A 10885-nucleotide genomic window follows, 5' to 3' on the forward strand; every position below is an offset into this window, starting at 1 on the left:
GACTAGGCTTTCCTTTCAAACGATTCCACAAAATGTAGCTTTTCCTAAAGAGCAAGCTTTCCACAATACTAGTGTCCTGCGAGTGCAATCAGTGGATTGGCGTCAGGTACTTGTCGCAGCCCAACCCCCGTTGCTTCAAGTTTGTCAGTCAGCTCAGCTCGGTGGCTGCTGGATGACTTGAACGGAAAGCTGCTCCCTCCCCACCGACACCGACCCAACCCCCGTTGATTCAACTTTGTCAGCTATGTCTTTGCTGAATGACTTGGAGAACACAAAGCAGCCAGTTCAACACTTTTTTTTTGACCTATTTCAAACGTTTGACCATTGAAGAACGAGCGAGCGCCTCGAAGAAATTGAAGCGTTGGACATATGAAGGATGACAAAGAATCCCATAAGACTAGGCATTTATTTAACAGGGCTAGGCAAATTAAAAAAAAAAAAGGGCAAAAGTGAGTGCTTTGGTTTCAACCTGGACAGAGCAAAGCTTTCCACAATACTAGTGTCCTGCGAGTGCAATCAGTGAATTGGCGTCAGGTGCTTCTCTTGCCCAACCCCCGTTGCTTCAAGTTTGTCAGTCAGCTCGGTCGGTGCAGGATGGCTGGAACGAAAAGCTGCCCCCACCGACACTGACCCAACCCCCGTTGATTCAACTTTGTCAGCTATGTCTTTGCTGACAAAGCAGCCAGTTGAACACTTTTTTGGACCTATTTCAAACGTTTGACCATTGAAGAGCGAGCGAGCGCCTCGAAGAAATTGAAGCGCTGGACATATGAAGGATGACAAAGCATCCCATAAGACTACTATGAAGACCCGAATAATAGTAGGCACTGAAATAATAGTAGGGAGTGGAAAATTCCAAATGAATTAATAAAAGTAGGCACCGGAATAATAGTAGGCAGTGGAAAATTCCAAAAATAATGAATATTAGTAGGCACGAGATAATTAGTGTCTAAACAGATTCGATGCATAGAATTAAAGCTATGATGGAATGTTTATAATGTATATTGCAACTCTACCAGTGGCAATTGCATACCTGTCAACTTATACGTTTTTTGATCATTTCAAATTGTGTACGCCGTATAACAACTTTTGTACGGGATTTTTTTAAAGTACGTTTTTTGTAAAACGGATCTCGTTTGACGCATTTCGGCTCTAATCCGGATCGTCTCGGTCACTGGTAGCAGACGAAAACGTCATCGTCAACTGCTAATATTGTCATGCTTTAAGCATGATATGCGCACACGCATTCCCCTTTCACACGAAACAGGAAATGATTAATGATCATTTCCTGTTTCGTTATTTAAGCAGCTATGAGTCATAGCGCTTGGGTCCGAATACATTCACGGTCGCGTCACGACAACGCGGCGCGACCATAACACTTTTACGTGCACCCTATGTGAGTAAATATGTGCCGCGTTGCATTTGTACGGTTTTCTATTGCTTAATACGGGGAATTCCAATCATTAATACGGGGAGGAATTGGCCCAGGTTGACAGGTATGAGTGATGTAGAAATGTAAAATATTACACAAACACATCAATAAACTCGGACGTTTTGTAAACGGTCAAACGTTCCAAAAATTCCCATCACACAAGGAGCCCTTGGCTTTTGGGGGCAGAATGCAGCAAAAATCACAGGAAAGCCATCGAACGCAAAGAGACCGGAAAATGAACAGCCAAAACCACCAAAACAATAACCAAAACAATAACAATAGTTATTTTCCCCAAACCATAGTCAAATAAATAAATCCAAGTTGCACCACATATCTCAAACCACTACCACTGCCACTACCTTAAAATAGATCTTTTAAAAGCGCAAAAAAATATATATTCAAACATCTCAACACTTAAGCAAATAGACTAGATCAACAGACCAAAGCGAACAGCAATTTAATGAGCATGTTGAGATCCAGCAATGGATGGCCAACAATTCACAAGTCAAAGAGCAGGAAAAAAATATATACCATTTGCCAGAACTTGCTATTTATTTTCTGTTGGCAGCGTGGCTCGAATCGTAACACAAACCAATACAGGGTGAGTATATTTCAGGTATCCATGCTAACAAGACACGCAGGGAAGAATGAAGAGTTGGTAAGAGACCAACAAGGAAGCCACGATGTCGTGCACTCCTATGTCAATACAAATAAAGGACGGACTCCAGCGGCTTGAATTGAGCGAGCAACTTGCAGATAAAATTAGGAATTAGAGCAGGCGAAAGGAGAAAGCCAGTGCGGGTCAGTGTTCAGTGTACTCTCAACGCCTCAGGGGGAGCAATAATAAAGAATATGTGATGAGCCTGTGTGCGGCTGTGAGGACAAAAAGAATGCTAAAGCAGTGCGACGTTCACAGCTGCTGCCAGGAACAAACAGTGGAGGTTCCGATTGGAAATTCAAACGTACAACTCGCAAATTTACATCAGAGTGGAAAGCACACATTTGCGCAAAGATGGGAAATTTACCGCCTTTTGGAAAATTCAGAATTGTAAGACAGAAAAATGGCTAATTATATTATGGAAGTTTGTCAAACAGTATTTGGGGAGAAAAAGATTTAAAAAAAAACATGATTCTGGTGAGATTTTAACCATATGGGTATAAACTGGGAGGGAATCCTTTTGAAAAAAATACTTTGTTTGTCTATTCTATTGTTTATATTTTGCTATTAGTTTAAAAAAAATGCCACAATTTACTGATACATTCTTGTCAAAATTCCCTGGGCTTAACATTTTATCTATGCAGGAGCATTGGAATCAAAATGGGCCAAGTATCAATTATGATGCCATTTGCATTCCCTCTTTTTAAACATTATGGCTCAGCTCGAGTGGAAATAGGTTAATAAATTCCCGAACGAGTGGCAAAGAAAAAGAAAGATAGAAACGTAGCTAAGGTTTTAAGTGAAGCCCCTTTAGGAAACGGCTTTGTGCCTTACCCTTTCTAGTCATTGGTATTCTTAGCATGGGTTCCCTTAACATTTCATTGGCCCTCAAATCCCAAAGACTACTTCACACATTCTTGTCAAATCAATGACATGCATATTTGAGTAAGATGATATTATTCCACCGAATTAGCCAACGATAAAAGTCCTCACAGTTGGCGTTATGACAATCAAAGTTTCTGTGGTAACGGTGACCCGGCAAACATCCTGTTGGATTTCCCAAGCGGCCAGAAGGTTATTTTGTCTTGACGTGAGAAGTCAAACTGATGGGCAATAACTGGGCCAGAAGATGGACGTGACGTGGAGAGCGTGCTAAGAATGACGCAAACACCACCTCAAGACACGCGTCTCAGCGGGTGGAGATTTCGCCTTCCTTTCAGAAATTTCAAATGGAAAAAAATGGATAAGGAGGCATTATGAATGAGCATCTTTCAGGGCCATTTACGGTAATGGACATTTAATCCATTTGAATTGGAGCCAGCCCATCCAGATAAAAAACAATTGCACTCTCTCATCTGTGACTACAAATCAGTTAACAGCATTTAAACAAACGTTTCATGTTGTCGTAAAAACATCGATGGATACAATCAAAATGGATGGAAACATCGATCGCTTCCGTAAATTAGGGTCTCCATTTCGTCACCAGGTCGTTTAGTGCATTGTGGGATCCGGGAATTATGCATGTTAAAAGGCATTGTGGTATTGGTCCATGCTAAAATGGAAAACAACTGACTAACAAGGAAGTCTTGTATATAATGCTAAGGATGGGCCATGATGAGTCAAAATTTCAAAACAGGTCTAAAACAAAATCCCTGACAACAATCCAAACAAGAGTTTCTGCCTATAACTAAAAAAAAATCAGCATTCAATTGCTCACCTCAAACATATTTCATGTATTAACAAGCAACAAATGAGTTAGTAGTCTCCTTAAGATGCTTAATAGATCAGTACAAGGTTAAAAAATATATATACACTGAGCACTACTCCAAGTTACCATCTAAAATAGATTATTTTTCTTAATATTCAACATCAATTGTTCACCCCTCCCAGTCAAAATGGGTTGGACATCAACCCCGGTCAATGGCAGTCAATAAGTTAAATACATAAGCGCGCTGTAAGAATTAATAAAAAAAGAAAATTCTAATAAAAATTCTGAAAAACACCTCAGCACGCCAGCAGCAAAAAATGACAAAAACTTAAGGCATGCGGGACGATAAAATCCCCCAATTTCACCGTGCCCCATTATGCAAATACACAGCAGCTTGAACGTTAAGACACCCAACGCGTCCTCTCACATACGCTTGACATTCCGCCCACAGATTTCTGTGGCAAAGTTTGACATGAATGCAAACAACACCTGGGCAAGTTTTCTTATTAATGGCATGCAGGCAGATGGGCTAACAGTGGCATGTAAGCGCGCGTCGTTTTGGCATCAGCAGCCGTGTGAAAAAGTGAATACTTGCATCAGGAAGCATACGCTGTGGGCATGACCCCGCCTCATTCTCACACTAAATAAATTCAGTTTGTGTGAAAAGTTGAAGTGTTTTCAGAAGAAGAAGAAAAAAGTTCCTCTGAGGGAGTTCTACATATTCCATCATGAATTCAAATTCAACTGCCTGTTAAATCCACCAGCATGTTAAACTCTTTAGCTAACATTGATGGTGATATAGTACTTCCAGTCCATTTAAGTAGATGTCTAATGCTGTCAATGGCAGTTGATTATTATTAATATTTTAACAGTAGGAAGATTATTATTGATCTAATCTTAGTTTCAATGATTTAAGTGTTATGTCAAAGTTACTGAGTGGTCAATTTAAAATCTGATCATTTTCCATCAATCACAGAGGTGTTCAAACTATGGCCTTTTGAAAAAAAATATGTTCAATTAGAAAAAAAATCATGTGGAGATGAAAGTCCCTTAATCAACAACAAAATATCGTGTTTGGCAATGCGAGGGTTAATATCGGCAAATAACTATTTAAGAGGCAAATAATATTTGCAGGATTTCAAGAAAAAAAATCTTGTGTATAATAAAAATATAGAAAAATGTATGCATAAAATATGTAAAAATCTATTTTTTTTTATCTTTAGGGTCTTTACAAAGACAATTTTCACATTAACATAAATTTACTCGTTATTGAATGAAATAAAAACTATAGAGATAATAATATTAATAAATAGAAATGATTACAAAATAAATATAAACTAAACTAAATATTCCAATTCAACAGACAATTCATTGGTTCAGGCTAACCGTCTGTGTAGATTGAATTTTTAATTTGCATCCATCTTGCATCCCAAATCCAGCAATGAAGAGCTCTAAAAGTTTGCAAAAGCCAACGCTGTTGATTTGAGTCAGGCTCTCTGACAACATCATTTGGCAACGTTGCACACGCGGCTCAATCTGCAGGTGCCAACGCTGCCAAAGTCGTAGCTCCACCCCCTTCTCGATCCCGAGCCAACTGCTGCTCAGCAAAGCTGACCTATTTTTAATCAAAACCTGACCTTTTCAGGGCCATTCGAGTCGAAATGAGAGTTTTTCCTTAGTTTTGTGTAGTTTCAGCATCTTACTTTGGAAAACGCTTTTCGCAACAGCACTTTTCAAACAAGTTTCTTTTCTAGCTGAACTCTATCACAAAAGAGGTTTCTTTTACAATAAAGCAAACATTTATTTATTGTATTGGCCAGTAGAGCAGTTTCATAGGCCATTTCCCACTTTAAAAAAAATAAGAGGCAATTCTGGATCTGATAGCAGAAAATCTAGATTTGAACTGCATGTTTCATACTGCCACTTTTCTTATATTATATGCTACATCTTACTAGAGAATGAAACTCTCTTTGCAGAGGAAAACATTGGAGGCAAAAGCCCCAAAATCGTTCTTGTATTACAAGCACAAAATGTCCTGTGATTGGTTAATGCTGAGCAGCTTCAAGGACATGCTGAATACGTTTGCAGTACTCATTCAATAAATTCTATTTTTACCACTTGGATTGAAATCCACTCAATAGCATCTCAGTCTGCACATTGTCGTATCTATGTCATTAAATGTGCTTGATAAATAATCATTTAGAGGCTATCACGCCACATGTAGTACTAAATATAATCTTGTTTTTTTTTGTTTTAATCCATCTTGCATTAGATAAGCGCATTGGATATGTTAGCAAAATGTCTATTGGGGTATAAGATAGACTCGAATGGGAAAATTGACAGATCTTGGAATAGTATGAAACTGAAGATGTTTTATTTAGAGCAGAGAATGTCTCCGTGCCATTGACGTCAATACACATTCAATCTATCTAATCACTGACAAACCTTCCAAGTTGAAATGTATCAGACATCTGTCAACGTCAATGGCTATCAAACTTGTGGAGAGTGGAGATATCATTTAACGATTGAATAAAACGCAATAAAATACAATGACAGTAAAGTACTTGTAGCCAGTTAATTAAAATGCCCAAAGGCTTTATCAAAATTAAATTTCAGTAAAATACTTACAAGCAAGCTTATTGCACATACGTACTAAAATGGAAAGTCACGAGTTGAACCGTTCATTTAGTATTCTATTTTTTTAACATAATGGATTACTTGCGTCATTTATACAGAGACAATGGCCACATTTCTACGCAGCCAATAACCCTTTCAAAACTGTGTTTCTGACAGTTACCCATTTATGAATGTTTATGTAAACACTAAGTTCATGTTTAAACCCTGCTTTTTAGTAAAAATTGGATTAAAAGAACTGTATCAAAAGCCCTAAAGAGTCAGTTTTTATAGATCTAAAGCTATGTTTATTTAAGCTTTTTTTAGTAATGGACATTTTATTTTAATCATGTTTTTCATTTCAAATGGAAACAAAATATCTTTTTAAATTATGTTCAATATTAAAGTGGAAAATATCTATGTATTTATTTTTAGATCTTACAAAATGCGGTTTGAACTAAAAACAATGAATGATTTTAAAATGGGGAAAATCAGGAAATGTAATGTACATCTATAATCATCTGAATTTGATCCTAAAACAGAAAGTCGGCACTCATGATTTACTTTCTCGGGCCGCACAAAATGATGCAGCGGGCCACATTTGGCCCCCGGGCCGCCACTTGGACACCTATGCATTAGAGTGTTCAACCAGCCTATTCTGCATGCTTTGGGCAATTTCCACATGGAGACCTTCAAACCAAAATGGATTGGCCGCCCATCTCTTGCCATCAATGTCAGTGAATCAGCTCCTCCCGGAGTGTCCACACCGCCTCTGGACTGAACTACAATATCCACTGACTGAAACATGATCCAGGTGGATTAACGGTTATCGCCAACAGGGTCGTCAACCCGTGCATCTTTTGGACGCAACTGTGGTCTAAATGTCAAGCGTGATGAATTTTCAGCGTGGCACGGAGTGCAAAAGGCCAGGAAAAGCCTAGAGAATGAACAATATGGCGGGTCCCCCGGGTATAAGGGACACACTATCACCATGGCAACTTTATCTCCCGCCGTCTTCACTTCAAGACTTGTGAGTGCAGGGATGACATCGCTCGCTTCAAAGTTGACGTGATGGAATTGTATTTCCCTTTTATGCTGCAACTGGTGAGCACGGGGGTGAAGTTCCTTCGACTTCTTTAAGCCCTTTCAGTCGCGGGGAGGCGGGGTTAGGAAGTCAGCGGGGATTGAGAGCTTCTCCTTGCTTGACTCCCCTATCAAACTTAAAACACTTCCACCCGGGATTGCGGGAGATTTAGTTTGGCAGTAAAAATGAGGAGTTGAGCATTTATCAAGTGCGTCTTCCAGTCGCACTAACTTGAGTGTTGCTGGCGAGATACGCAATCGAGAAGGAAATAAGTCAAACTCTCGAACTTATTCCGTGACTAATACGGCTCTTACATTAAAAGATGTGCTGTTTGAAATCAAAAACAATCTTAAAGGGATCTGTCATTATGTTTTACAGATCTGAATTTCATAGATGAGCTGGATGAGATGCTTTAACACTCTTCCACTCTATGCTTTTTTATTTATTTATTTTTAATAATAATCCACTGCATTTTCTCGGTCTTTGAAAGCAAATGCTATACATTTTTCTGAGGCTACATTTGTAAGTAGGCAAGATATTTTCAGACACCTGCAGACTTGTTAAGTGCAGACCTGCAGTGCCATTTCAGAAAATTGTTTGCCCAACAAAGCTGCTATGCTAGCGTGAAGTTTACAACATCATTTGCAACAATTTGATTGACACTATGGGGAAGAACGTGCCCACCCGATGCTTTGTAGCATTATGGGAAAAGAAAATTAGTTAGCGTTGACTGACAAGATTTGAGAAGACAAATTCAAGGTACTATAGAGAATTTAATTGTCCTACTTTAAAATCACGACCTGGTTTTTAAAGTCAAAATGCTTGATTTCAGACTGACCAGTAAGACAAGCTGCCCTCTAATATGCAATCATTACAAGCAAAAAAAAAAAATGGAAACCTGCAGTTTTGAGTCATTTGTGGCTCGTCATATTTTTCAGAAATATAATCAAATCTGGACGGTACAGCCTTCAGTCAAGTGCATAAAATGGCAGTATAGCCTAGTTTAACAATACATTGGCCATTCGCATTAAATACTTAGAATCCAATTCATGTGAATAACTATTTTTATCATTTTGCACAATCCCAGGTAGAGGAATCACATTTTATTAGCTCGTACGTCATCAAGTTTCCTCTTAAGGCATACCTGCTGTATTCTGCATTGTAATAGGAATACCCTGAAATGCCGTTTTATGCTTAAGCATAAATATTTCCTGGAAGCCCTAAACGGACGTTCAATATCCATCCGGTGATAATATTCTTATTTGGTGCAGATGGCCAGCACTGATTTAGTCAACAAGCTGCTATGAAGATTCATATTAGATTCATTCCGCCCAGTCTGTACGTGTCAAGGGGCATTTGCAAGATTGTTTGTGTGTACGTACTATGCCTGTTTGTGCAAGAATACACTTCATCTGCAAAACGTGACCAGAGTGTGCAATCCCTTGCCGACTCAGACTCCAGTTTTACACACATTCGCTCGACTATGTACTTAGTAACTAATTTGCTGCCATTGATGATGATAGAAGTCCAATCCATTTGCAGTGGGAAGGATTGGCGGCGATCATTTGCTGTCAGCCTCTCCCGACTCAAATAGATTGGGCATCAATGGCAGCCAATGTCACAATGAGAAAGTGTGTCGACGTTATTTTCAATTTCAGTGGGTTATAAAACAGAGATACGAAAGAACAAGCAGGCAATAAATGCGCAAAGGCATCATGGGAAATGATCAATCGATCAATAAAGCAGTATTGTCGCAATCTTATGACAAAAAGTCAATTTTCAACATGAGTCACAGTTTTACGTTTGAGAAGCATCCAGTCAGTCATATTTTTACAAAAGTACACGAAAATAGTTGAGAAAGTTTATACAAATAATGTTAAATAACACAATGCAGATTTACAGCTATAATGTTGAGCCCTAGAATAACACAATAGAAAATATTGTGATGTATACGTGAGCATATTTCTAAAAATTGGCCATCAAAATGCTAAAAAAATTCTGGCAGCCCTGATATAATAATCAAATTTTTTACACATGATAAATCAGAGTACTTCCGTTAGGTGTGTTTCAAAGTTCCTGCCAGACTTTTGAACTGTAAATCAGCATTGGCACCTTTGTGCAGACCACCGCAGTGGTCACCGGGTGGTTTCAACAAGGAGCAGTGATGCGAATATTGGGGGAAAAAAAAACCTCTTACCTTTTGGATCACACATCCAATTGCGTCGCCGTATCAGAGGCAAGTTTTCAAAGGAAAAGCTGACATTTTGAAATGTTGTACCTGGAATAAACACAAAAGATGATTAGTTGGGAGTGTAAATCACTACTACTATATAAATTATTTAGTCAATGGTGGGATATTTGGATTCTGCAGCCTACAATGAATTTAATAAAATATGGTATTATTTACTAGGAGTCAAAAGCTTCATGTGGATGTATTGAACTGTTTTGGTTTTACACATTCGGTTCAACTTGCTTGCGTACTGTTGCGGGTATGTTTTATGCATTATTTTATTCCCCACAGATTTCTTACTAGCGTAAACAAGTGTGACAATTGGCAAAAGCCTCAGCTAGAAAAACAAAAATAGATAACCTCTTACCTCACAACAGGCTGTTTGTGAACACATGACTTCCCTGTTAAAGTTACCAATTGACCAAAGCAAGTTGATACATTCAAAGCGGTCTGTCAACATTGCACCACCACAAATGCTGCAGAAAACACGTCTAATATGTAAAGTACTTCAAAAGGCTACAATGAATATTGAACCTGATATTGTCATTTGTGCAGAAAATGTGCATAACTTGGACTTCCTGGTCAAAAACAGCCATCTTGAATCATTGCATTTGTCATGCTACTCATTCTTCAGCTTTGTTTGTTTGTTTGTTTGTAAATTTGAAGATTTGATCATTGTTGCAAGTTTAATATGAATATGTTCATTAACATGGGCTGTCTCTTAATAAATAAATACATCAAATCAAACTTGCAGTGTTCATATTTTTGCATTTTAAAAACTCAGCATTGAATGTATTTGAGTGATCATTAAAGTGGGTGACTTTTTGTTTGAAACTAAGCATTTTATGTATTTTTTTTCCAGTATTTTATGTACCTCAGCAAAGAAAAAAAGAAATTACTAACATACCAGGAATGAGGTGTAGACAGGGGTGCAGGAAAACACATCTAACTTTGATAATAATACTAACAGACATTGTAGAAGGGAAACACTGTCACGGTGTCAATACACAGACATGGTAGTAATGAGACTGACTGAGGCCCAGGTGGGGGTTGCAGTGGTTGATTGGAAGGCAGCCAACCAACCCCAGGTGAAATCAATAGGTCATCTCAAGGAGGAGACACACAAGAAAGGCACAAACTGGAATGAACCAAACTTGACT

The 10885-nt window shown here is 38.5% G+C and overlaps 1 long non-coding RNA gene across 1 annotated transcript; it reads right to left on the reverse strand.

The window, feature by feature from the left end:
- Positions 1-387: 387 nt before the first annotated feature.
- On the reverse strand, positions 388-1669 carry LOC144088769 (uncharacterized). Its single transcript, XR_013304939.1, has 2 exons — positions 1187-1669; positions 388-1152 (listed from the first exon to the last, which is right to left on the reverse strand). It is a non-coding gene; the product is annotated as an uncharacterized LOC144088769 (long non-coding RNA).
- Positions 1670-10885: the final 9216 nt, after the last annotated feature.

The sequence above is a fragment of the Stigmatopora argus genome, chromosome 14, assembly GCF_051989625.1.
Source record: "Stigmatopora argus isolate UIUO_Sarg chromosome 14, RoL_Sarg_1.0, whole genome shotgun sequence".
Taxonomy (NCBI): Eukaryota; Metazoa; Chordata; class Actinopteri; order Syngnathiformes; family Syngnathidae; genus Stigmatopora; species Stigmatopora argus.